At 39.5% G+C, this 27,952-nt stretch overlaps 1 long non-coding RNA gene across 18 annotated transcripts in view; it reads left to right on the plus strand.

Moving 5' to 3' along the window:
* LOC108490329 overlaps positions 1-27,952 on the plus strand; it is a 72,797-nt gene that overhangs the window by 11,976 nt on the left and 32,869 nt on the right. For 14 of the 18 annotated variants that reach the window (XR_003848306.1, XR_003848293.1, XR_003848299.1 and 11 more), the window contains one exon: positions 23,091-23,319. The exons of 2 other annotated variants lie outside the window; for them this stretch is intronic. This is a non-coding gene — a long non-coding RNA (uncharacterized LOC108490329). The remainder of the gene's footprint in view (positions 1-23,090; positions 23,320-27,952) is intronic. 2 more of the 18 variants (XR_003848298.1, XR_003848301.1) reach the window with 1 other exon arrangement.

Genomic DNA, 27,952 nt, shown 5'->3' on the forward strand with positions numbered 1-27,952 from the left:
TGCTAGGATTAAAGGTGTGCACTACCACCATGCTCAGCTGGGTAGCAGTCTTAATGAATGCATGCGAACACAATTTGGACTCTTTCTACAAACCGAGTGCTCTAGGCATTGATGATGTCATCACAGCCTCTCAAGCAGGTTAACACAAATTGAATTCTTACAAGCAGGCAGATGGTGATATCTCCAATGCATGGATAAGAACATTAAGGCTAAAGAATTTTAGCTGCATGGACAAGGACCCACAAATGCTGAATAGCAGGGCAGGGATTCACAACTACAGCTTTTTGGTTCCCAAGTTGCTAAACGATTCACTTTGGTACCCTCAATAGCTGCCTCTGTGATTGAGTCTCAACTGAGCATCACTTTGGGGTGAAGACATAAGACTTGAATATGATGCATTTTTAAGTAAGAAGAAAAAAAAAACCTAAGTAATGAAGTCAATAGTTCGTAGAGAATCCCAACTTTCTGGAAGTCTTTCTGCAGGAAGTAGAAACTACTTGGTAAGTTATCCTGGCTTGCAGACACGTGTGCATGAACCTAAGTGAGATTTTCTTCCACCACCTAGCTCTGCCCTGCAGCCACCTTCCATGATTCCCTAAGTGCTGCAAGAGAGCTGAATGAACTGTAACAGCACCTCTTGTACCATGTTCTGCGTTTGTGATCAAACATTCCTTTTTACCCTTTGAGATCAGTACAGCAGATAAAGAAGAGATGAGACATTTGTTTGAAGAAAAAAATACAGTTATACCTCAAGGGAGAAATATGCATGATAACAAGACCCATCACCCATTTTACGGGTGAGAAATGCAACAGCAAAAAAAGAGTTAACTGCTTAGTAAATCATTAATTACAGTGTTCTTCAGATGGGACTGAGAATTATGCACATTGAAAGACTCAGGCTTCTTCATTCTTATTTCTTTGAAATTGCGGTTGAATTCACATAAGACGAAATGTTATAATGTAACTATTTAAAGTGTACAGTTCAGTGGCATCAAGGGCATTCCCACTGCTGTGTCACCACCACTACCACTGCCCATATCCAAAATTCTTTCCATCTTGTATAGCTGAAACTCAGTACCCAGTAATCAATAACTTCCGAGGTGTCCCCCCCCCGGCCAGCTATTGATTTCCACCATTTCACTCCATCTCAGTGAATTTGTCCACTGTAAGTACCTCATACAAGTGGCATCATACAGTATCTGTCTCTTTATGACTGGCTTATTTCACTGGCAATAATGTCCCCCAGGTTCATCAGTGTTCTAGTATGTATTAGAATCCTTTTCTTTAATGATGAGTGAGATTCCATTGTGTCTGGCCAAGTTATGAAAGCACAAATGAATGGATAAAATTGTGGTGCATATTCACAATGTAGTTCTATTTAAGCATAAAGAAGGAAATTATGTCATTTACAAGACAATGGATGGAACCGAAGATCTTCGTCTTAAGCATAATGAGCCAGACTTGGAAAGACAAATATGTTTTCTTTTAAATGTGGACCCTAGATTATCTCTCACACACACAACATGAAAGTCAGCGGGGGGGGGGGGACTACTTAGGAAAAAGAGAAAGACTAACAGGAAGGAGAGGGAGAAATAGGGGAGAGCAATGGAGTGGTACAGAATAAGGCCAAAGAATATGATGGTCTTGAATGAACATGTCTGTGAAGCCCATCACTCTGTGCCATGAGTATATGCCAATAAGAATTTATATTATATATATCCTCTGGGCTGGAGAGAGGGCTCAGCAGCTAAGAGCACTAGTTGCTCTTGCAGAGGACTCAGGTTTGATTTCCAGCACCCACATGGTAGCTAACAACTGTCTATAACTCCAGTTCCAGGGGAATCCAACACCCTCTTCCGACCTCTGGGGGCATTGCACAACACAGGTGCACTTACATACATGCAGGCAATACACCCATACACATAAAATAAAAATAAAAATAAAAATTTAAAAAGAATAACTAGCATATATATCCTATTTCATTTATTCATTCACTACTTACTTCCTTTCTGCAGTTCGCCCAGAGTAAATTGATGGTCCGATTTTTAGTATTTGGGCTTAAGAGACAGATCACCTATCTCTGTGTTTTCTTACGTTCATTTTTTGGCTCTTGTAACAAATTATCTGGCAGTCATGGCAGAGAGAAGAACTCCATGGACAGGGTAGGGTCAGGCTTCAATCAGGTCTGAGAATGAGAAATTTCATCTCCTATAAGGGGTTTCAAAGTCTCCTTGACTGGGCTGGCGAGATGGCTCAATGTTTAAGAGCACTGTAGTGCTCTAGAGGAAGGACTCAGTTCCTAGCACCCAGCCCTCTTTTAGACTACACACACACACACACACACACACACACACACACACACGCAATTGAAAAGTAAAATTGATCTTAATTTTTTTTCTTGTCAACCTTGCTACCTAATTAAGTATTCACTCGGGACAGCATACAACCCTGTAGCATCAAACCCTTTAGTTGTCAGCTGAAGCATTAGATTCTGCTGGGTCTAAGGGGTGGTGGAGTAGAGGAGGCTCAAGCCCACAGCTTCCTAATCCCGGATGCCCTGGGTCTGTAAACATCAGAGGAACATTTGCTTTTCTATCACCTGCACTTCAGCCCACTCAGCTGCCCTCTGGCCCTTCTCTCCAGGCTCCCGCTGCTCTTTCCTGAAGCTTCCAAGTCTTAGTCTCTCCTTCATGCTTCATTGAAATCGTGTTCTCCCTCTGTGCCCTCAAAGCGAAGCAAATGAATACTGAAGCTTATGGTATAGGATTTTGTCTTTTCCCGCCTTCCAGTGAATAGTATCATAAAGAATGACTCTTCAGTGCCAAGGTGAGTTGACCAAAACTTCTAGCTTTTGTTTTGTTTTGTTTCTCCTGGTAGCCCCAGCTGGCCTGGAATTCACTATGTAGACCAGGCTGGCCTTGCCTTGATCTCACAGATATCCTGCCCCCCACCCCACGAGTGCTGGAATTAAAAGCATGGGCCACTGTACCCAACTAAATTTCTTAAAAATAGTAGTTGACATCATCTCTTTGTAAGATATATTTTAGCTAGGCAGAAAAATTAAATATAGCAATAAAAATTTTTAAAGGTTTATTTTTATTTATATGTATGTTTGTGAGAGTGCAGTTTCCCACAGAGGCCAGAAGAGGGTGTTGGATCCCTTGGAGCTGGAGTTTCAGGAGTTGTGAGCTGCCAGATGTAGGTTCTGGTCCTCTGTAAGAACAGTAAGGGCTCTTAACCTCTAAGCTGTGCCTCCGGCCCCTGACTTCACTTTTATTCATCTTAAATTTGTAAGAATGGTCCATTCTGCTGGAGTTAAGGTATCACAAAGGATGATCCTTTTCTTAGGTGAAACACTTTTTAAATTTTACCTTCCATTCATTCATCAAACCGATTATAAAATGACACTGTATAGGTCATACTATAACAAGGGCCTACAACAAAAAGAGATTTTTTAAAAAAATTGTTTTTATTGAATTTTTGTGTATTTCATATAGAACATCTCAATCTTAATCATCATTACACCCCTGTCCCCCTCCCATAGCTCCCGTCCCCCCATTGGAACCCATATACTGTCATCTATGTTAAGGCCCACTGTGTCAAATCTGAGCTGTTTTAAAAGGGCATAGTTTTCTGGTTTATTCAACATTCTCGTTTTTGCTAAAGCTGTGTGACACATTGATTACCTCACTTTCCTTATCTCTAAAATGGGGGTGTAGTTTATCACCTACTGCTAGGAACTGATGTGGGATTAAATGAAAGGGCAAAAGTCAAATGTTTAGTCCCATCCCTGACATTTAAGTCCTCAGTAAATACGAGCTGCACTTGCATCACTCACTGTAATCAGCACCTCACTCAGGTCACTACCTGTCCTGATGTACTCCAGAACCTCCCAGCCTTCAACTCCAAGTCTCACAGACAGAAAGACTTCTTAGTCAGGCCCAAGCAAATCAGGTCAACTGGTCACCCTGCACTGTACATGAATACAAATACCTAAAACAGTCATAACCCTTAAACAGCATTAGACATATCTAGAAGGGAAAAGATAGAAATTAATTGAGAACTGTTATTTAGAGATGCCTTCTTAAGATAGTGGTTAAAGAACTTGGTGTGGTGACATATGCTTTTAATTCCAACACTCAAGAGGCAGAGGCAGGTGGATCTCAGATGGAGACCAGCCTGGTATACACAGTGAGTTCCAGGCCAGTTGGGGCTATAGGGGGATCCTGTCTCAAAAAAAACAGTGGGTATATAAAGTATTTTAACTAAGTCTGGGCTATATTCACCATGGATTGAAAATGAAGTAAAAGGACCCTAATAATGCCTACTTTCCAGAAACTTTTCCATAGCTACCAAGTGAATTTACATGGATTAACATATCATTTGCAAGAAAAATTATTTTTAAGACATTTTTTAAAAATTTTTAATTCTTTTTTTGTCAAGATTTATTTTAATTTTGTATCTGTGTATGTATGCTATAGGAATGCAAGTGCTTGTGGAGGCCAGTGGCTCTCTAAGATCTTCTCTTTATTATATTAAACTGAAATAATTCTGTTTTGTGTCCTGTTGCGACTAAGGACCTGTGCTGCTCCCATTCTGCCTTAGCTGATTTTAATAAAGTCCTTATGCTGCAACAGGATGAATAACTTAACAAGTTGTCTTTTAATAATACAGGATTTTTTAAAATATAAAATTAACATATGCTACTTACAAAGTTAATCACTTAACAATTATAAGCAAACACATTTCTTCAAAATGTCTATAAGATGTCAAAATAGTTGGCCAATTTCATGAAAGATAATAGCCAAATTAAATCACCCAGAAGTTGTCTACTAAACTTCTACATTTCACATAACCGTATTTCATTCATATTGCCATGACATATCCTGAATATTTGGAGTTTCAAGGACAAAAAAATATTTAATAGAATTTTAAAATACAGCCATTTATATTTTCATATGTGTGCATGTACTGTTAATTATATATACATATGTTCATATATCATCAGCTTATTTCAGAAAGAATATATATTACATTTATAGTTATTGTATTTAGTATAGAGGGATAAAGATTATATTACATCTATGGATGTTATATTTAATATAATAATATATGCTATATCTATCATTTATTTAATATACCTATGGTTATATTTGAGAACTCTGGAAGTAATTGCCCATAAGGAAAACGTTAAACATCAAAGACACACCTGCATGTTGCCTGTAATATACCACCTGTTGAAAGCTTCCTTCAGGACAGACAGACAAGCAGCCTGACCAGGTCTACTTTCTTGCTGTACTCCTGAATGAAGGAGTACACCTGGATTGAGAACACCATTTAACCCCCAGAGTAAGATGTGGGCTTTATTTATCTTTAAGTGCGAAAATAGAACTGATCTGCATTTGCTTCTCATAGAAGCCTCAAGGGCTCACTCAAGGAGATTTGTGATTATGGAGTGGTATATTAGGCTTCCTGTCTCCAGGAAGACAAAGATTCCAGGGCTGGTGAAAATAAATGATCTCACTTCTTTTATTTTGATAATGCCTTAAAATATGAACTGCCTAACAGATGCATCTGGTGAGAAAGTCTCACTGGCCTGTGGTCTACCACTAGATCTCTCATTGTAAGTGAAGTGATCCACTACACTGCAGAAGAGTGGGGGATTAACCAGGCTCTTCACAATGATCAGGAAATATGTTGAGGACTGAGATTCACTCTGTATAGTATTAGGGAAAAATAATCCTGAGTATAACCCTCTTCATCCATTATTAATATTATAGGCCAAGGAAATTAGAACTGGAGGAAGAAAAGGAAGAGGAGGAGGGTGAAGGGGGATGAGAAGGAGAAGGAGATGGAGCAGGAGAAGGAGGATGAGGAAGAAGAGATGGAGGAGGACAAGGAGGAGGAGGAGGATATGAAGTGAATAAGGAGATGGAGGAGAAGAAGATGGAGCAGGAGGAAGAGGAGACAGAGGAGGAGTCGGGGGGAAGGGAGGAAGAGGAGGAGGTTTGGAATAGACCCACAGTATTTACTAACAGCCAAATTGACTTTAAGGCCAACAGGTGTAAACTACTGCCAATTAAGTTTGATTTCCCGTCTATGTTGGGAATTGAACCCAGAGCTGTGAGCATGCTAGACAAGCACTCTGCCACTGAGCTATATCCCTAGCTACAGTTTCACTTTTGTTGGGAGAAAATGTTTTCTTTGTTGGCCAGATGATTCATTTTCCTAGAATGAGTAATAGCCTTTATGTTTCTAGAATGGAGGGTTGCAAAAGCAGGCTCTCAAATTCTATTATATACTGTGTTTAATGAAAATAGTTATTTATATTTACATCTTAACGAGGCATAAATTTTCTCTAAAAGGTACTCTATCATGTACCTAGAGAAGTTCACCATGGTTTTATTGACACCTAATATACTACTTAGTACTAAAGATTGCTCTTGGACTGAGAATGTAGCTCAGTGTTGAGTGCTTGTCTAGCATTTTCAAGGCTTCAGTTTCTGTCCCCAGGGCCACCAAAAATAAAAATAAAAAAGGAACTGTTGAATGACTAGAAAATAAATACTCATATTTGTATTGTCAAGGAAGTCACATATTTGTGATCTTGTTTGTGAACTTAAGTTCTAAAGAATCTAGACTATTATTAAGCACTCATCACTTACAAGACTGATACAACCCACACTAAAAGAACCCTGAAGACAAGCTGCTAAACAGGTCTCCCTATGTCTTATCGTTTATCCAGACTTGTTTATGAGAGGAATGATAGATATTTGGTTCAAAGTGTGCCAGGAAATGCATGGCTCAAAAGAATGGACACATTACTATTCCAGTTGCTTGCAAGTAAATGCATCAGAAACAGGAATACATATGAATCAGAATTGTTTGTCCCATTGACCTGGACATTCCATCTGATGCCTTGAAATACCGAGAACAGGATTCGTTCTGAATCAACCACATGAATACAAAGACCAAGCCCTCTTTACATTGCATGTCATGTAAAGCTTGTCAGGTTTATTAGGGTCTAATTGACTCTAATTAGCCCTCCCATCAACAGACTTATTCTCTATCGCAGGTGAATAGCAACACTGAGAAGAAAAGAAGTATTAAGGAAACTAGAATAAAAAGTTATTTCATTCATATTTTCATTAATTTAATTCTCTCAGAGTTAACTAAATAAGATTCAAGCTGACAATTGAGAAGAAGGAATTTGATAACTAAGTTTCATGTGTAAAACTAAATGATTGTGAAGTATAACCTCAGTATTTTCTACCTACACACATACACATATTCATAGACTTAAACTAGGTTCCCTTTCACAGCTAACTATAAGACTGAACAAAATACATGAAATTAGTATTTTGATATTCAAACAACAGGCAATGCATACTGGTGATTACTGGGAGTAGAGAAACAAAATGGGGTCAGTTCCATAATCTTCCTGAAGATACTTTCTAAGGTTTGGAAAAGGAGAATACATCCCTGAGCACAGTGTTCATTCTTGACAAAAGAGAAAGGATAGTGTGGAAATGCTGTATCAGTTGGAATTTATGGGTCAGAGTCCCCTACGTAAAGGGAGGTTAAGAAACCTGTACAGGGAATTCTTGAATTCTCAGCTGCACATACAGCTTCACATGGGCACAATCAGAAGCCACGAGGCCTGATAAAACCAACAGATGATGGGAAGGGTGAGAGAACAAACAAGGGGCTACAAGTAGAGTGAGGTGGAACAAGGTAGAGAGACGCTCCAGGTTTAACCAACCAAAGAGCAGAGATTTCTTTAAGCCCCCACGGTGTTTATTAGAGAACCCAGAAAAAAAAAAAAAAAAATTGCTTAGGAAAAAGAACCAAATAATCTTGAAAGACTATCCTAAACCTGCTCTAGTAAAGTTTAAAAGCAATGCTTAAAAGAATCAAGATGCCTTGCTTTAACTGTCTTCTAGAACACAAGTTAGCATTGTATTAAGAAAGACAACAAAGTCCAAACAGTCAACAAAACCCAATCTATAATCTCAAACATCAAATCAGGAATTACTTGACATGTGCATATTATAACCAGAAAGAAAATCAGTCAATATAAACAGACCCATAAGTGAAAAAGTAGTGAAATTAACAAACAAGAACAGTAAACAACTACTATCAATATGCTTAGGAGTTAAGGAAAACACAAAGGAAAATAATACAACACAAAATGGAAATTTTATGAGTTTTAACTTCTGCCAAAACACAAAATAAAGAAGTAGAAATTAGAGTGGATGAATGCAACAACAGAAGAAAAGAGAAATTAATAGAAAAACATCCAAACTTAGAGCCAAAAAGTCAGCCAAGCCAAGCTTCAGTAGCTTCTGAAAATATTTAATTATATTCATAAATTGGAGCGACAGAAAGAAAGGGAGAAGTTTTCTTGAAGCAAAAATCATTAAGGGTTTTTTAAAGTTGATGAAAGTATCAATTCTGAGAGTTAAGACACTTAATTAATCCCAAAGAGGATAATTCCAGGGGAAATTACTTTAAGGCACATCATCACCCAATAACAAAGATCAGTAATAATAAAAACTTAAAAATCCAGAGAATAAGGACACATAAGAAAAGCTGTTAACTTTACATCCAAAGTGATTCAGGCTAAAAGTCAGTAGACTAACAGTTCATAAATACCAGAAAGAAAAACATTATTTGGGAAATAGTTCTCAAAAATAAATGTAAAATAATTCTACATTTGACAAAAAGCTAAGAATTTGTCTCCAGTAAACATCCTCCACAGTGTAAGAAATGGCAAAAAGAAACTTTTCAAGCTGAAAATAAAATCTTGATTTCAGATAAAACCTCAGAGCTAGACAAAGAAATAAAAATTTCTTAGAATAGTAGCTACATGGGTAAATAGGAGTGATGATTTTTGTTCTTTAATGTCTTTAAAGAGATGTGTTGTTTAAAGAAAAAAATAGTAACAACGAATCGAGGTTTCTGCAGCATGTAGAGATGAAATGTGTGAAGATTATGGGACAAAAACATGATGAGAAAATTTTAAGTTCCTCACAATTTATCTTAGATAATTACTAATTTAAGGCAGACTGTATTAAATTAAAGCTGCATCTGATAAGAAAAAACTAATTCGTACATTTAAATCTTTTCCACATAGAAGACTCCAAATTCAGTTGCTTCACTGGTAAATTCCGTTAAATAATTAAGGAAGAAATAATTGTATATACTATAAACTTTCAAAAGTATAAAGGAAGAGAATGTTTCCCAATTTATGTTGAGGCCAGTGTTATCTTGATAGCAAACAATTCAAAAATATTACAAAAATTACAAATCAATATCTCTCACGAATACAGATACAGAGGCCTTTATGCAAATATTATCAACCCAAGTCCAGCAATACATAAACAACACTGTGTAGAGACTATCTCAGAAATACACAGTTGTTTTAACATTCAAAATAAAACCAATGCATTTCTACATATTGGTAAAATATGACAAAAGTCATTTAATTATCTTGTTAGTTGAAGAAAAAGCATTTTACTGAATTCAGTATCCAGTAACTAAAACTAATACATTGTGTTGGATGGCTTTAGTGTCAACTTGACACACCTGAGTTGAGGGAGCCTCAGTCGGGGAATTGCCTCTATTGGACTAGCCTGTGGCCATGTCAATGGGGCACCTTCTTGATTGTTGAGTGATGTGGGAGGGTCCAGCCCACTGTGGGTGGTGCCACGTCACAGGGAGAAAGCCAAAAGCAGCATTCTTCTGTTATCTCTGCTCCAGTTCTTGCCTACCTTGGGCTCATGGATGAACTGTGACCTGGGATATGTAAGCTAAATAAACTCTTTCCTCCCCAAATATATATATATATATATTCATTATCATGAAATATACAAAGCCAACTGAATTTCTGCATACTAGCAATAAAAAGTTAAAAAATTAAACTTTATACATGCCATTTATAATACTATAACAAAGAAATTCAGTAGAAATTAAGACAGAATGGTCTTAATTAAAGATGAACAAATATATTGATTAGCTAGAACTGAAAGTAGAAAACAAGCCCATATTACAGGGTTTCACTGTGAACAAGATGTCAAAATAATTGAATAGGAAAGAGCACTATTTCCAACTCACAGTGCCACAATACTGGCCATCTGCATGGGAGGAGAGGGACCCAAACGCCTACCTTATACTATTAAATCTATTATAGGCCATATCAATACAAGCCTTTTAACTCTAAATTTTTCTAAAGAACATATTTGTGGACTGGGGAGATGGTTCAGTGAGTAGTGCTTGCTGCACAACCCTTAGGACCTGAGTTTGAATTCCCAGAACTTATGCAAAGCTGGATGTAGTGGCACCATGTGATCCCAGCACTCCTATGGCCAGATGGGATGTGGAGACAAGACTCTCCAGGAGGGAGTGGGCCAGCTACCCTGGGGAACAGGGTGGCAGCAGCAAAAGACCCTGTCTCTAGCAAGGTGGAAAGTGAGGATGACACGGAGGTTGTCCTCTGGCATCTGCATGCATGTCCTCACATACCAAACACACACACAAAGATAAAAAGAAAACATACATCCATGATTTGGGGCTAGACAAATATTTCTTAGTTAGAACCCAGAACGTATGAAGCAGAAGAAAATAGTGTTAAACAACCAATAAGACAAATGCAAAGCACTTCACAAAGAAAATCATATGAATGGCCATTTGACACTTGAAAAGCATTCAGTAATGTTATCCAGGAGATGGATGCAAATTACAGTAATAACGTGGTATGGCTCTGTACCTAGTGAGAGAGCTAGAAGATCAACCACAGCCAGTGTTGCTGGATGAGAAAACATCAGTAACCGGATATGCTGCTGAAGGAAGTGTAAACTGATGTACACACTTCCAAATTCATGTGATCGTTCTTTTCACAGAATTGTACATATACTCTGATTCAGCATCATCACCCCTGGGTATTAACCTCAGAGATAATATATATACATATATACATATATATACACACACACACATATATATATGTAAACAGATTTGCATAAAAATCTTCATAGGAGCTTCAGATAGGAGAATCCCCAAACTGGAAACACCCATAATGCACACACTGTAAGAAATACGGGAACACAAGTTATTGAATATTCTCATAACAGAATGCTCCTTAGCCATAAAAGGGGATATTGAGGATGACAGTAGAGATGAACCTCAAAGAATTTGAGTAAAAGAAGCCAGGTAAAAACCAGATGAGACTGGCTGATTCCATGACACATACGAAACTCTAAAGTGAGCAGCTGAAGAAACCAGAGCAATGTTCACTGTGGAGTCAGAATTGATGATCGGTGCAGAAGCAGGAGGATCTTGGGGTGTGGTACAAATGTTCTTTGAAGTTGCTCCGGCTAGAGTATTTATTTTGAAATTGTCAACTTGTTCCAGTGCAACTTATGTAAATTTAATCACGGTGCAAAATTTTCATTTGTTTGTGCATGATTTTCTATGCAATAAATATTAACTGAATATGGAAAACTTCATCCAGCTGAACAGAACTGTGCAGGAACACAAACTCTCACACAAAACATGCCTCAAGCATGCTAGTTCTCTGAGCTGGTCTGCGGGTATTAAGAGATTTCTGTACCATTTCAGAGAAATACCCGTTCTTTACCTCATGGTAGCACACACAGCATCCCTCCAATGCTCACTTCCATACACATCAGACGTCACCTTACACATCAACATCACTTTTTTTCAAGACAAAGTAGAATTTCTTTCAAACAGTCTCACATAGCCCAGGCTGGCCTTGAACTTGCTATGCAGCTGAGAATGACCTTGAACTGCTGACCCTTCTGCCACCACCTCCCAAGTGCTGGGATTCCAGGGTGCACTCTCAAGTCCAGTTTTATGTGGTGTTAGGGGATGAACCCTGAGTTTCATGCATGCTAGCTAGTCAAGTGCTCTGGTAACTGAGCCATATCTCTAGCCCCAAAGTGAATATTTATTATAGTATTGCTTAACTTTGCTTAAAATTTTTTGTTTTGAGAATTTAATTTATGGGTTTTTCTAGTTTTTATTTCTTCTGTTGTTGTGACAAAACACTGACCAAAAACAATTTGGGAAGGAAAAGGATTATTTCAGTTCACAGTACAGTCCATTGTTGAGGGAAACCAGGGCAGGAATGCAAGGAACTGAAGGCAGGAACTGAAGCACAGACCATGGAGGAATGCTACTTACTGCCTTTTCCCTCTGGCTTGCTCGGCTAGCTTTCTTTCTTTTTATTTATTTATTTATTTATTTATTATTTTTATTTTATGTGTATGCATGTATTGCCTGCATGTAGGTAAGTGCAACAGTGTCCTGCAATGGCCACGGAGGTCAGAAGAGGCTGTCAGATCCCCTGGGACTGGAGTTACAGACAGTTGTTAGCTGCCATGTGGTGCTGAGATTCGAACCCAGGTCTTCTGCAAGAACAACCAGTGTTCTTAACCACTGAGCCATCTCTCCAGCCCTCAGCTATCTTTCTTGTACAGCCCAGATGTACCTGTTCAAGGATGTCTGGGTTCACAGTGGGCTGGGCCCACCTACATCAATCAGCATTTTAGAAAATGCTTTACACACATGGCCACGGGCCAATCATCTGTTGGGGAAAATTCTTTAGTTAAGGTTCTCTCTTCCTATGTGGCTCTAGTTTGTGTCAAGTTGACAAAAAACTAACCCTCATTTGCACCCCTCCCTTTCCTCTCCAACTTCTCCCTCCTCCTCCTCCTCCTTCTGGAATTCATGATTTCTTCTTATGTAATTATTATTGTTACATATGATTACAGACACACACAACATATATGCATACATATATATAAATGTATTATACATATATATGTATACCCTATTAAGTCCATTTAGTGTTGTTTTTATGTACATGGGTTTAGGACTGACCATTTGGGACTGGATAACCTATCAGGCGGCTCATCCCCAGAGAAAATCGATACACCCTCAGCAACTGTTCGTTGCCTATAGCTCTTCCTCCAGAGGTAGGGGCTTGTGAAATTTCTCTTATTCGCACTGGCATGTTGACTGGTGTGGTCATTATGCAGGTGTTGTTTAGGTAGCCATATTGTTGAGGTTTCATGGATGCAGCTTCCATGTCAGGTCTAGAAGACACAATCTAGCAGCAGGCATCCTGGTCTTCTGGCTCTTTCCACCCCTCTTCTGCAATATTACCTGAGCCTTAGGGTTAGGGGTAGTATAGGGGCTGGGCACCCCATGGTTACTTATTCTCTACATTTTGACCAGTTGTAGGTTTCTGTGATAGACTCTGCCTACTGAAGAAAAAAGTTTCTTTGATGAGGGATGAGAGCTATGGTTATCCATGGCTATAAATGTGTGAAACTCACTTTCCCCTTTTACTAGACTCTGCCCAATTTTATGTGTCATTGAGGGAGCACTTGAGTATCTTGACTCAGCCCCATATTTTGTATAAAGCTAATGTGATTTTTATAGCATGATATTGCATGGCAATTATGACTTTTAAAGCTCTGGGTTTGATCCCCAGCACCACATAAAAGCAGGCATAGTAGTACCAGTGATACCAGCATTCAGAAGATGGAGACAGGAGGATCAGAAGTTCAAGGTCATCCTTGGCTACATAGCAAATTCCAGTCCAGCCTGGGCTAGGTGAGACCCTGAATAAAAATAAACAAAAGCAACAACAAAATACAGAAAATGAGAAAGAAATATTCACCTTAAAGTAAAATTAACTGATACTGTTACATAGATATGAATGCATTTGTCAAATCTAGAAAAAATGTACAAACTGTACCCCAAAGTCTGCATCTTGTGACAGGTAAATGGTATCAATAGTAACACTAAATCAATATTAACACTCTTGTTTTTCTAAGGTCCAGTCTTCATAGACATACTGTTGTGATGTGTCTCATCTTTCCTCCCTGGGAGAAGCTAACTATTCGCAGTTTTCTGACTGCATCAGCTTGCTCATGACTCTCTGACCTTGACATTACTTATGTTTACAACATTCACATCTCCCATCTTTGTCAGAGTAATTATTAATAGTCATTAGATTTTAGTTAAAATATCACTTCCCTGGGGATGTTTTCCTATCTGTTTCCTCCTCAGTCTGATTAAATGCCCCTTGTCTGGCTCTCACAGTACTTTGTGCTTATTTTTAATCATGGATTTTGACACATTTTGAAGCAGCTAAATACCAATCATTGCTTTGATGGTGTAGCTTTCAAGTGGAGAGCTGTGTGTTAAACCTGAATCTCTACTCTAGTTTAGTGCCTGGCAAGTATGGACAGTATAGTATAATGCTATCTGAAAATTTTCCAACAGTAAGAGTGACTGTGCTATTTAATGAACTAGTTAATAGTTTGCTATGACTGATAAACAGATGAACACAAATATGGTGGCAGCCATGCTTATTATCATGTTTGTTATTTATTGCCATGTTTATTATTTATTACAGCCCATATTTATTTTACATTTTAGAAGTCAGAAGCCTGAGATGGGGCTCAGAGGACTCAGTCAAGGGGTCTATAGGGCTACTCTGCATGTGGAAACGGTAGTGGAAAATCCTGTTCCTCACTTTAACTGGTTTCTAAAATTTGCCCTCATTCTCCAATCACACGCTTTCTCGTCTTCAAAGACAGCACCCATATCCCTCCATCTTTTGTTGATTTCCTCTCTCTCTCTCTCTCTCTCTCTCTCTCTCTCTCTCTCTCTCTGAATAAAGGGCTTCATACACAGCAGTTTTATCTGGATGAAGAGGGGGATGGGGTGTGAAGATCTGGACCTAGACTGTATGAAGAAAATTTGTACTAACCTGCCTGGATTCTATAGACAAAAGCCACTGTAGATACTAAGTAATCAGTGTCCCTCTTCTACTGAGTGAAAATAAAGCTACAACTTTTCTGCTCTATCCTCACCCTAAACACAGCTTTGAATCTACCTGGTTGATCCAGAATAATCTCCCTGTTGTAAGTTCTTTAATCCAATCCCATCTCAGAGGCCCTCTTGCCAGAGAAGATACCATATTCATGGGTTCCAGGAATCAGGAGATGGACCTGAAAAATGCTCACTCCTTTTTGTGCGTTTGCTGTTCCAGTGGTTGAGAACACCATTTCTTTCTTTCTCTTTGATTCATTTTTATTTTACATGTTTGAGTGTTTTGCCTGCACACATGTCAGTGCACCACTTGAATGCAATGCCTGCAGTGGCCAGAAGAGGGTGTTGGGCCCCCTGAACATGGGTCCTCAGTAAGAGCAGTCAGTGCTCTTACCAGCTGAGCCATCTCTCCAGCCCCCCAACACTCTTTCTATGTATTCTCATGTTGAACTTCCTCATGGACTTCAAGTCTTTGCTTAGGAGTTTTATCAATGAGATTCCCCCTACTGATCTTATTTAAAATTACATCCTATATCTGTCCTTGTGCCAACACTCCTGGTTACCCTTAATCTCATCTTTATTCTTTTCTCCCATATTTTATTAATTGCATTTATTGTGATTTTTAAATATTTTATCAACTAGTTTATATGAGGGCCTGTTGACTTTGTTTTGAGCATCCACATATCCCAAGCACATAGACTACAATGGAACACAGCAGTGATTCAGGAAGCACTTGTTGAATGAATTAATGAGACAATAAATGAGAGATTGTATGATACTTAGGGTATGCAAATGAAGTCAGAACTGGACATGCCCAGTGAAGATTTTCTCTGGCAAAAATAAAATTGTATCCATTTTGCAGAAGCCACTGAAAGAAAGTAAATTCCTTAAAAATAAATGATTATAACATTGAATGTAGAAAATCTGAGCACTGAGTAATTGCATAGCTAGAAGTTGAAACCCAGCTGAAATACTTTGATAAAGGAGCTATTTCAGCAGATTAAACAGCAAGAGACACTGAAGAGGACGATCTTTGACAAAAGCAAACTGTTTCAGACTAGATCAAGTGGTGGTGGGTTGCTGGGCTAAGGTTTGTTGTAAAAAACTTGGAAGGAGTGGGAATTTAATAATCATATTTTTAGAATGAACTAGTCCTGATTTTCTGAGCGTACAATGGTACTACATTAAGTGTGGATTACCTGCATATCGTCTTTTAGTCTTTTAGCATTGTACATGCCTAAGCTTTCTCAAGCAATCTGTTTGCTATATTCACAAATTCCCATGTTAAAGAAAACTTTGAACTGTTCTTACAAATGCAGGAAACATTCTCCTGCTCAGACTAGTCATTTTAAGTGGCATTGCTAACAGAATGGGGCCTTTCAAAAAGCATAGTCCCTTTTTGTCAATGCCACACATTACAAGTGATGTGTGTGCAGATACACATTGGTGCAACTCATATGTAATCACATATATAGGTCTCTTTGTTTCTGGCCATGGTGTTTTGAAGGAATTAAATCTTTTTGGTCCACTGAAATCTGAAAGCATAATTGATCTTATCAAAATTTTAACCATCTACCACCAAATTACTATTACAAGGTTTTAAAAGTGTTTTGAAATTTATTTTATATATGTGAATGTTTTGCCTGTGTATATGTAAGGACATCTGTACATGAAATGCCCATAGAGGCCAGAAGTGGGTGTTAGATCTCTGGAACTGGAGTTACCAACAGTTGTTAGCCAATGGGTATGGGTGCTGGGAACCAACCTCTTTGAGAGCTCTTAACCACTAAGCTACCTCTCCAGTCTGATTATTACAAAGTTGTAAAATGAGCTGAACTGTAGTTCCGACACACAATGCAAGCTGGCCTAGCTTTGGCTCCAAGAAGATGTACATACCTTTTTCTAATTTCTTCATTGCAAAATCAAGCCACCTAGTATCTTTCCAGATATCATTGTATAATAAAAGATAGCAAAAGGAAAATAAACACAGAATATGGTCACATAAGAAACTGGCTTAAAACTTAGGGGGCTCTAATCCTACCATGATCTCAAAATAATTACATGCTACAGGCCCAAAGACAAACAAATGATTCAATATGGGTATGTACCTGGGTCCCTTGCCTTTCAACTCCCAATCCATTTCCTTGGACCTTTAATTTGAAAAAAAAAAAAAAAAAAAGCAAAACACCTTTATCCTGTGTTTCTATCAAACCTCAAGTCTGGCATCATTATCTATTCTAAAGGGAGATACTTTTTCCTTAGTTGAATGGCACCTTTCAGATGGGACCTTATTTTATATCCACAGAAATGGGGACAGATCCTGTAAAATAACAAAGAAACACTAATCTGGTAGTTGAATAACCTAAATTCTTGCCCTGGTTTTATCACGAGCTTAAAGCTTGAAATCTCATCTGTGAATATAAAGCAATTGACCTTTGTCTGTCTTTCCAGTCCATTCAAGTTTTATGCATCTATGATCATTATTAACTAACATTACTGAGAGTCTTCTAGATATAGGGTACTTATCAAACAATGAATATTTTTATTTCTTCATTTTTCTCTTCCTACGCTTTATTTTGAGACAGGGTCTCCTATAGCATACACTAGCCTTGAACTCATGACCCTTTCTGTCTCAGCCTCCGGAATAGGCTGAGTTTACAGGTATACTCCATCCCATCTGGCCCTGTTTTCATTTTTCTGTTGTTATTTTGTTATTCAGCACTGGGGGTTGAACCTGGGGCCTTGTACATGCTTGGCAAGCATTCTGTCACTGAGCTACTCCCCAGCCCTTTCTATCTTCAGTTTCTGAAATAAACTGAAGAAGGCCAAGTAACTTGCTGATGTCACATCATCCACAAAGGACAGTGTTTAGACTGCAGATTTGTCCTGAGAACAAATATCTTTGCACGCACCACACCACTGTCCTTAAGAAAGGCAGGTCTGTATTACAGATGGAAAGGATCTCAGGCAACCAACTCCTGATGCCCCACACCTCTGCCACTCAGCAGGTTTCCTCAAGAATGGCTGTATTTGATAAGGTCTTGGCTTAACCTCTGCTTCAGGGGTAGGCATAACCCCTGCTGGCAAAGAATCCTTCCACGGGATTCAGAAATATTAGAGGGAATATCCATAGGAATGATGAGGATTCAGAAATATTAGAGGGAATATCCATAGGAATGATGAGGATTCAGAAATATTAGAGGGAATATCCATAGGAATGATGAGGATTCAGAAATATTAGAGGGAATATCCATAGGAATGATGAAAGCTACAGAAGGAAAGCTCAGACATTAGCAGCAAATATTGCTTGTCAAGTGAGGAAATGTAGTTTCCAGAGATGGTGAAGCAGAAAGGGAAGAAGGGTGGGAGGACTGAAACGGGCCCCTGAGTTTGTGTTGTTCATGAGATCCAGTACTATGCACAAAAAACTCTAACAGTTCAGTCCCTCTGTCCTCCCTTGAACTGTCTGTCCATATGCCTCTTTGTTTTTTCTTCCACAGTTGAATGACCCTGTACCAGTTTTCTAGAGCTATTGTAACAAATTGCCATAAGTATGTCTTAAAATAGAATAATTTATTGTCACGCAGTTCTGGAGGCCCAAAGTCCAAAATCAAGGGGATTCCTACTAAAGGTTCACACAGAGAACCCATTCCATGGATCTCTCTTAGCCTCTTGTGGCTAGTGGAAGTCCTTGGCTTGGAGGTCTGTCGTGTAGTCCCTGCCTCCCCCTGTGTGTGCCCTGTGCCATCTCCCTTCTCTGCCTCTTAGAAGGAGCTCTACTATTGGACTTAAGGCCCGTTGTTACCAATGATGATCTTCTCTAGAGAGATCATTAGCCCTATTAAATCTTTAAAGGCTTTTCTCCCAAACAAAGTCCCATCTACCCTAAAGATCTACCCAAGTTCAGGCAGCTCTTGAGGGAGTCACTATGGACCTTCAGGTTCAGTGACACCTACTCAATAAATTCACGTATTTAATTTCCCTTCCACTGCTCCCAGCATGCCCCCCGACCCCCTCCAGCCTTTTCTTTCTGTAAGATCATTTTGGCATTTAACATCTATGGCACTATGATCTGAAAAATATTGTGCTAGAATATATGACCACAGATTGTTTAGATTTGCCTTTTTTTGTGTGTGTCGAAAGGACAAGTGTGATGATCATGTGGTCTTAATCTGCCTAGTAGAAAATCCCATTTTGCTTAAGTCGTCAATGGATGGGTGAAAAACTAATTTATTTACTGCTTCTGGACTGGCATTATAAACTCTGGAAGAATAGCTTACTGGAGAGCTTCATGTTCAGGCATTCCATAGGTGGTTTTGTTTGTAAGTTTAAAGAAAGTAAACAACAAAGAGGAGAATGTGCTGGCATTTGGTCTTTTAAGTGATATAAATTACTGCTTTTCCAGAGAAATGTTCCCTATTATATGAAGTCAATTTCCACAGAACCGGCTATTTGGTAGAGTAACAAATTTACCCCATCCTGGAATCTCAAATAAAAAGCCCATTGTAATGCCATTATATAGCTGGTTTTATGTTTACTAGCAGTTGTCTTCAAATCTTCACTATTGCAGAGTTAAACTATTCCACTGGCACTAAAAATATATTCCCATCATAACAACAATAACAAAAATACAAAGACCCTGGTTTATGAGAGAGGTGTTTTATTGGGATGGATTCAATAAAAAAAAGAAAGAAAGAAACCGTGCCTTCCGCTCAGTATAATCTTATGGATGCCTTCCATCTTCTGATTCATGGTGGAGGTGTTGTACAGAGGATAACCACTAGGTTTAAGGAGTGTGTGTGTGTATGTGTGTGTGTGTGTGTGTGTGTGTGTTGTATTCATAGTGTATCACAAGGTACCTTTCCATTGGGAGCCATAGAAATAAACTTTGAATTCATACTGAAACAGTCACCCAGTCCTTCTATCAGGCAATAGTCTTCTGCGATGTAGACAAAGAGGCTTAATCCTAAGTACCTCGACCTTGCTGAGTTGTAACCAGTGTCTCAGTATCACAACACGATATCTTAACAAACTAAATCCCCAAATAGGAATGCCGAGCTCCTGCCATGTAAAATCTCTCGGTGTGGTATTAAAAGAGAAGACACAGCTTACACAGAGCAACAGGAATGCTATAAACATGTGATGGCAGATTTGTTTGGGAGAGAGTTAATTACTTCCTTGTTAATTCCCGATAGAACTTCGAAGGCTCTTAAATAGCTTACTTTGGGTTGTTGACCTATCTTTTTATATGAAGAGCCATATATTATTTTTTGTTAATTCTACACTTTTCCTTATAGATAACAGTTCTGATTTTCTAAATTTTCCATCCTTAAACCGACTTGATCCTTTTTAATGATGCTCATGCCCTCAATCAGAACTATGTAAACAATTCATATTACAAATTTCATGAAGACATATGTGAACATTTAACCGGCTTTGGGAGACACGCAGAGTTTAAAATGTCTAGGTGGATTTTCTTTCTTGGAGATTATCCTGTCCTAGTAACAGGCAGAGAAAATATTTCCCATGCCTGAGAGTATTTAGGAATTTCTTTGTGTGCCTAGATCTTTTTCTTCCATAAAGGGGAAATGGTGTGCATTGGTGGGTGGGTAAAAGAAAAATGATGGAGGACATGGAGGCCCTGCTGCTGAACAATCAGATCCCGGGCAGAATTCCTTCATGAGCCTCCATTCCTGTGAAAGTGCGGCCTGGGGTTCCTTTTCACTGTATCTGCTCCCTTAATTGTTTCTGCCTGTTCCATTTCATTCCTCTGTGAAAACATTAGCCTAAGGGACATTTGAAAATCAAAAGGTAGGTTTGAAGTTTAACAGGAAATGAACAGCAGTGTTACTTCTGTATTAAAGGAAAAGTTGAGGACCAGAAAGAAATCGCCACAATTCGAAACCCAACGTGTCTTTTCTCTTTTTTGTTGTTGCTCTTCCAAACGTCAAGATTAAAAGAAAACTTTGCATGAGTTCTACGTGTTTTACCCGGCAGGGTATACAAAGGATGCTGTGAGGTGTGCACTAATGGTCAGACATAGTTTATATGCAATGAAAATCCAGAGATTTTGCAGGAATTTATAAAATCCAGGATGGATTTCCTGACAGCTATAATTATTTAATTCTTTTAGAATTATCCCTCTCCACCCCCAAACCTCCTGTTGCCAGAATTATCGAGATAATTAAGGAAGTAGTAGGAAGGTTAGAATGTGAATTGTCTCAAGGACCAAACCTACCAAATAATTGTCCAACTCTGTTTCACTTGTAAGAATAGCACTCCTGTGTTGCCGTGTGTGTGTGTGTGTGTGTGTGTGTGTGTGTGTGTGTGTGCTAGTTCACTATGACCTCTAGCAGGGAAATTGTCTTCAGACAAAATAGAACTTGAACTTCAGAAGTCATTGCTTCTCATTCCAGCTGCCCATGCAACTCAGGGCCACATAGTTAACCTCTGCAAGCACCAGCTACGCTAAATGCTGCTCAAGATGGTGCAGAGATGTGACCCATATTCTCCCTCATTGTAGACCCAAAAGATGAGATAGTCCAAAGCTACTCTCAAAGATGGCAGCTTAAAATACTGAATGTTTTACGACACCTTAACAAGGAAATCAATTCAAGGAGAGCAGGGCAAGCCATCACCAAACTTGTTTAAAATGGCCCAGCCGGATGCAGGCGTTTTAAGAGTTGAATAATGAGGTGAAAAATATCAGACTTAAAAAGTGAACAAAAGCCTAGGTGTTTAAACATACAAAGTTATAAGACCATTTTTTTTTTTTTTTGGAAGTGCTTTGGGTTGACTCAAATAGACGTAATGAGGAATAGTCAGGTAATAAGCAGTTACCTTTTCCTGCCTTTCAAGAACAATGGATTTGATATAGATCCAAATTTGTTAAAAAACAATCATGATTTACGAATCAATTATCTCATGGAAAGGTGGCTAGTGTTTGGTGTTCTTTGGCTGACACTATATTTTATAGACATTTCACACTTGGAGAAATAATTTAATCAGTGGTTAAATTCATTTATCCGTTGACCACGCATTACACTCATCAGTTTTAAGAACAAGACGCTAGAACTCTTGGTTGTAAAGTTCAATGTTCGGAGGAAAGCTGGCTCTGTTACTACCTTCAGTGATCATTCTCCATGGAGAATGGAATCCTTGGGCTCTTTCTGTTCCTGGAGCGGACACAGTGTTTGTGGCAGCCCAGAGTGGGGGTGAGACACTAGGTATGGGTCTGAAATGGGAAAAGCAAAGCAAAAGAACAAATTGCACGTTAAATACTTTGAAGGGAGGGGATGTATTTTTACAGGTATCAATTATCGGCGTTACAAGTAATAAATAATGCTAAATAAAACATGTAACTAAACGGGCATTAAAGGCCCTTTACATACACAGAAGAGAAGAAAAGCTTTTTTTTGCTTCCCAAGCTGCAGACTGCAGGCATTTCCCTCTGCCTCTGTCAAGTGCAATTCTTTCTTGATGAATGACAAGGCAGGATAATAGGCTGTGGTCACCATGGCAACCAGACAGCAGCCCTGTGTGCCTAGCATTTTTTCATCTGAAAATGAAACCAGAAGCAAAGAAAAGCTGAAAATGTAACCAACAGATTAACTGATACAAAAAAAAAAGAAAAGAAAGAAAGGAAGAAAACAAGGAACAAAACCCAAGTTAGATTACAAGCCATTAAAACGGCAGTGCCTAGCCTTCCCTTCCTCCTTCTTTCTCACACACCAACCAGAGATTTTAAAATGCTATTTGATAAACACCGAGCAATAGTGTTTTATCTTTATTTTCCAAAAGGCCTCACTTCTTTTTAAATTCTAGAAATCACTGGTTTGCTTTTTTTTTTTTCAAAGAGGTGGTTAATTTCATTAAACACTGCAATTTATAAAGCATTATGCACTGTGTGTGTGCTGGAATTTCTAAATTCCTTTCCTCTCTGGTGCCTTGAATTCTCCAGAGACCTCGGGCTTCATGTGCAACAGTTTTATCTGGGGACTGGGTGGAGTGGGGAAGAGAGGGAGACCTAGGGCTGAGCGATAAGACAATTCCATATTAACCCTCGTGGATTCTATAGACTCCAGACACTAGATGCAGAATAAGCCGTGTTGCTCTTCTGTGGAGTTGAAAGAACACTGCAGATCTTTTGTTCTAGCTTCTCTCAGAAGGTGGCTGAACCCCCATAAGAGTGTTGTCTATTCTGACCTACGCCTTCATTACAGTTTTTCTCAGAGATGTTGTCTGTCTCTACGGAACACAAATAAAAAGGAAAACAGACCTAGAGGAATATTTCCCCAAAGAAACAGTCCCTGCGTTGGATATTTGTTACAGGCAAAGAGCTTGGAGATGGAGGGTTAGAGGACAGATGCCCCACCCTGAGTTCAACCTTGAACTTCAAGAGAACATGGAGAGAATCACAAGCCAAATGGTTCTCAGCAACATGATGCTCAAGTGAGTCTCACCTTAGCTCTATTGTTTGATGATATGATAATACATATCAATACTTAGCATAAATGAACCAAAGAATTATTAACCTCTCTGAGCTTTGTAGTTTTTTGTCACTGAAATAGGCAAATCTTACCTCCTTCGTGGGTATGAACTGATTCCCAAGGTTATATGTTAGAAGATGGCTGGTAATATGGCAAGAGCCAAATATTCTTCCTTCCTGTGATTAGCATGCTCAGTGTTCTAATGTGTGTAGTAGTATGCATCATGTATGTGTGTGCTGCATGTAAGACAGGTAATGAAGACTCTGCCTACCTAAACCACCTGCTTCAGAAGGCTATGGATCAAATATGTTATCCCACATGGAGTGCTTTGAAAATATGACGTTGCTCATAAATAAGGAAGATGGATCACCTAGAGATGTTACAAAATGTCTTTATAGGAAAATCCTAAAGAAAGCCACATGACTCTCCCACCTGCCCTAAGGAAAAGGAAAAGACTGACCAGTCTGAGGCTCTTCTTTCAGGAACTTCCCCTTGATGGACAAGACTGAAGTAAAGAAAGAGGCCCAGAGAGCAAGTTCACAGACACTAGAGAAAGACAGGGCATCGGATGCTGACAAGTATCTAATATGTGGCAGTATGGAGCCCTCCCAATTTTCTTCTCACATACCCAGTGGTTGCACTGGCCACCCACAGCAAGGCCTAATAAATCCTTCCTTTGTCCCCATTTCCCCAACACACACAAATGCAGAGTAAACAGTTGGATCAAAGCTTTTAATGTGCTTTGTACTGTTTTATTTGAAAAGATCAGGTCTGATATTTGAGAGGAAGAGTCCATCTGGCTGGGCTGAGCTCAAGAAGCCTCAGACAAATTGTAAACAAGACCAGGGCACAAAGTCCTCACAGCCCACAGCCTGCCGCTGCTGCCACTGCCAGAGCACTGTCCCCGCTACCTAGGTTTCCCTGACCATTTATGCAGAGGGAGTTCAGTGGATTGAAACCGACCGTCTCACATGCTTCTTCCAGAATTTTCTATCCCATATCTTGCAAGATGATAATCAATCAACAGTTCTGCCTAAGCTTCTATTGGTCTAAGGCCATACCTGTTCATAGTTTTGACATTTGTAGCACTAGACAGCATGGTGCTTCACATGCCATTAAACCCTCAGTGGTTCAAATAAACTCCTTAACAGCTGATAGTAAAAAAGATAAGGAAAAAAGATAAAGGGAGAGGAATCATTGCTTCATTCAGTGAGATCTATGTATATCTACATATATTTATATATCTATGTCTACATATTTCTAAAGCAATGTTTTTATTGTTTGCTACCTTTGGAACACAGAGGAGCAAATGGATCATGTCTTTTATCCCCCTCGGTGTTTTCACTGATCATGTGTCAGTTCCTGCAGTAACATGAGCTTTCTTCAGACAGTGGTCATGGACATATTGCTGCTTTGGCACATCCTCAAGGCCTGACAGCATGAGTGACTCATAGTAGAGACAATAATTGCTAATCAAAAGGACGAGTGTTGAAATCACACACGTGTGTTCATACTGTGGTTGTTCTATGCCTTGTCACTGTGGACAAGTTTACCTTCCTGGGTGATTTCTCTTCCATAAATTCAAAGACACGTCTTTGTATGTATATGCTTGTGTACATACATGTTCACATGTGTGTGAGTTTGTGAACATATCTGTGTGTGTTTGTGTGTAGACTAGAGGAGAGACAGCCTTAGGTGTTGTTCTTCAAACACCATCCATCTTGTTTGCTTGTTTCTCTAGAGACAGTCTTTCTCTCTGGCCTGGATTTTCCTCATATGATAGGCTAACTGGCCAAGGAGTCCCAGGGACCTGCCTGTCTCTGTCCCCTTAGCACTGGGATTATAAACCTGTGTTGCCACACTTGGATTTTTTATCTGGATTTGGGGGAGGGAACTCAGGGTCTTGTACTTACAAGGCAAGTGCTCCATGAACTAAGCTGTCTCCCCAGGCCCAAGAGAAAACGCTTTGTTAGATTGCTGTGACACACACGTGTGAGAATTCATAGTGCCTCATACAACATAGTAAGTCTAAAATAGCTATTTATCTTTGCTTTTAAAATTCAACCTCTTTCAAGACTGGAGAGATACTTCAGTGGTTAAGAGCACTGGCTGCTTTTGTAGAGGACACAGGGTCTATTCCCAGTGCCTACATGGTGGCTAACCACCCAGAACTCCAGGTCCAGGGGATCCGACAACCTCCTCTAACCTCTGTGGGCATTGCTATTCCTAAAGATTTTTCCTGAGTCTTTGGAAGCTCCTGAAGTGTTGGTAGAGGAACTAGAAGTATATGGAAGGCTCATTCCCAGGAAAGTCACTTCCTGGACCTGCTATGAAGGTTGTAGGCACAGACAAGCAAATGCCGTCTGTAACTAACTAGAACAAAGAAGTGGAAACCAGATCTCCAGATCGGAGGGAGAGTTTAGAACCATAGGGTTGCAGCAGTTGAGGGACCAAACATAGACGCACAGCAGTCTAACATCAATCAATCAATGTATAGTATAATATCATCTCCTTCATTTGGCCATTGGGCAAACAAATCACAGATGGCAAATTGATACACACAGTACTAGTTGAGATCAAAGACAGAAGCGATATTTGGATAGCTATTGAGCATTTAGCACCTATCAGACAGTGAATTAGGAGAATTCTATATACATAACCCCTAGCTTAGGAGGCTGTCACATAGCAGTGTGGCTCAGGTTCTAGTCAGACTGCCGGGGAGCCTATGCAGATCCTGCTGCTTAATGGCTGAATGACAAGGCACACTATTTAAACTTTTATGTCACAGTTTTCTCATCTGTAAACTGGGGCATAAAAATAATTTTGCCTCACAATTGTTTGTGGTCATAGAACTATTTGATCATACAAAAGGACTCATGGGGGCTAAAGAGATGCCTCAGTGGTTAAGAGCACTGGCTGCTCTTGCAGAGGACATGTTCAATTCCCAGCACCCATATGGTGGCTAACAACCATCCGTAACTTCAGTTCCAGGGGAATCTGATGCCCTCTTCTGTCCTCCATGGGCACTGCACAATACAGGTACACTTACATACAGGCAATATACTCAGACACATAAAATAAAAACAATAAATAATTCTTTTAAAAAAGGACTTGTAGGGCTGGGGATGTAGTTCAATTGGTAAAAGCACTTGCTGTGAAAGTGATCTGCATTCAAGTCCCCAGTACCAACATAAAAACTGGGCATGGCCAAGTGTGTCTGTAACTCCAGCTTTGGGTGGTGAAGGTAGGTAGATTCTGGGGACTTGCTGGCTAGCAGGCCTTGCCAAAACAATGGGTTTCTAGTTCAGTGAGAGACCCTGTCTCAAAAACTAAGATGGAGAGTGATAGAGAGTCCTCATATCCTCCTCAGCTGGCCTCCCATTCAAGCATGTAGGCATTCTTCACACCTGAACACATACATGTGCAAACACTACATACATGCACACACACATATAGGTGCACATACACACACATACACAAAAGCACTTGGAATGTGGGCAAAGAGCAAGAACTTAGCACATTTTTACTGCTGTGGTTTATACTCATTCTTTTAAGGGTAAGAAAGATAATGAACTTCTGACAGAAAAATGTGAAATTTGGAAATCTAGTCTGTCTCCTAGGAGTCTTATTGATCTCATCTGAAAATAAAAGTATGGTGATTCAACCCCAAACACTTGTGATGAGCTGTGTATTTATTTCAAGAGACCAAGATTAAGTGTCAATAGCAGCCATGCAGACATGAAGCCCAGTCTCTGAGGAGGTGATGGGATTCAAGGAGACTCAATAGCTGAGGCCAGGACAGGGCAGCAGAGGTTAGAGCCTCTGCTCTGGGATGCTAAGAGATGGGGAGGGGCTAGAAGATAGCTCTCAAGCTCAATATAAACATGAAGACTTAAGTTCAAACCTCTAAACCCATACTAAAAAGCAGATATGGTGATACACACATGTAATCGCAGTGCTGGTGTGGCAAAGACAGGTGGATCCCTGAGACTCCCTGACCTAGCCGAATCAATGAGCTATATAGTCCAGCATGAGACTCTGTCTCAAAAAACAAGGTTGACTACCCTGAAGAACAACCCTGAAGCTGAACTCTGGGCTCCACACAGATGCTGACAAATATGCCACTCTGAACATACTGGATTTCAACAGAAATAGGGATGGAGACATGATGGGGTCACCATGATCAGCACAGTGGATAACTTCCTGCAGAAACTTAGGAAGGCTAAACGAATCTTTCACACTTATAATTCAGATGCAATCACTCTTTTTACAGGCCAGCAATGAGTGCACTGGCCCAAATCCACCTTCGTCCAGGCTCTGCTTTCACCTTTTCCTTTCCACACTGCCTCCCTGTCAAGTCACATGCTCAGGGCACTCTAGAGGGAACACTGTTACTCTCTGCCTCCACCTGTCCAAGTTCTTGGTAACCTTCAAGTCTCAGTACAGAATTCTTCTGTGAATTCCCCATCCCCCATGCTGTACGCCATCTCCAGTTCTCCTGAGTGGGAGACAGCATCTGCTTTGAATTCAAATCACGTGCTGTCTTCTTAACTGTTTCATTCTTGGTTTCTTTCATTTAGAATTTTATTAATTTA

Source organism: Nannospalax galili, unplaced genomic scaffold, assembly GCF_000622305.1.
Source record: "Nannospalax galili isolate Female #2095 unplaced genomic scaffold, S.galili_v1.0 scaffold229, whole genome shotgun sequence".
In the NCBI taxonomy this organism is placed as follows: domain Eukaryota; kingdom Metazoa; phylum Chordata; class Mammalia; order Rodentia; family Spalacidae; genus Nannospalax; species Nannospalax galili.